An 835-nucleotide genomic window follows, 5' to 3' on the forward strand; every position below is an offset into this window, starting at 1 on the left:
TGGAACCCAGACATCTTGTTTATCCTGCGAGATTTACCCGCACTTCACCTTCAGAGCCACACATACACACACACACACACACACACACACACACACACACACACACACACACACATTTTCACACACATATGCGCACGGTGAAGGTCTTGTGCTTGTCCCAGGTGCAGAGAAATCTGTGAAGCAGCATGTGGCTTGTCCCAGTTCCTCTACAGTACCTGTGTGCCTTTGTGTGCGTGTGTGTGTGTGATTGCGTATTGCGACAAGACTGACCCATTTGAATCCTAATACAGCCGCTCACCAATGCATTCCCGAAACTAGTCCAGCATGTAGGCTAAGGCTGCGTCTGATGCCGTCGAGGAGTGCTGACAGACACCGGGGTCAAAGGGCACGCAGGGAAAAACTGTCCCCAGGAGCAGAAAGTTGAACAGAGCAAAAATGTTGCTGCATTATGAGTGATAGGTGAGGTCATCCTGTCATCAGGAAACACCAACTGCTCAGATGGGTGCTGAGGAGTGAAGCAGGCCTACACACACACACACACACACACACACACACACACACACACACACACTCACGCACACACAAACACATTTGAGGGAAGTCAGAGACTCTGTTGATGTCATTTCAAAGCAGTGCACGTCTAGTGTGCGTCCTGACCAAAGCAGGTGTGTGCGCAAGAGGGGAGAAGGAGAAACAAGGACCGAAAGAAGAGAGAGAGAGAGAGAGAGAGAGAGAGAGAGAGAGAGAGAGGGAGAGAGAGAGAGAGAGAGAGAGAGAGAGGATTGTTTCTCTCTCTGGTTTCCACCACCACCAGCAGCAGCACCAGCAGCACCAG

This window comes from Acanthopagrus latus, chromosome 18, assembly GCF_904848185.1.
Source record: "Acanthopagrus latus isolate v.2019 chromosome 18, fAcaLat1.1, whole genome shotgun sequence".
In the NCBI taxonomy this organism is placed as follows: Eukaryota; Metazoa; Chordata; class Actinopteri; order Spariformes; family Sparidae; genus Acanthopagrus; species Acanthopagrus latus.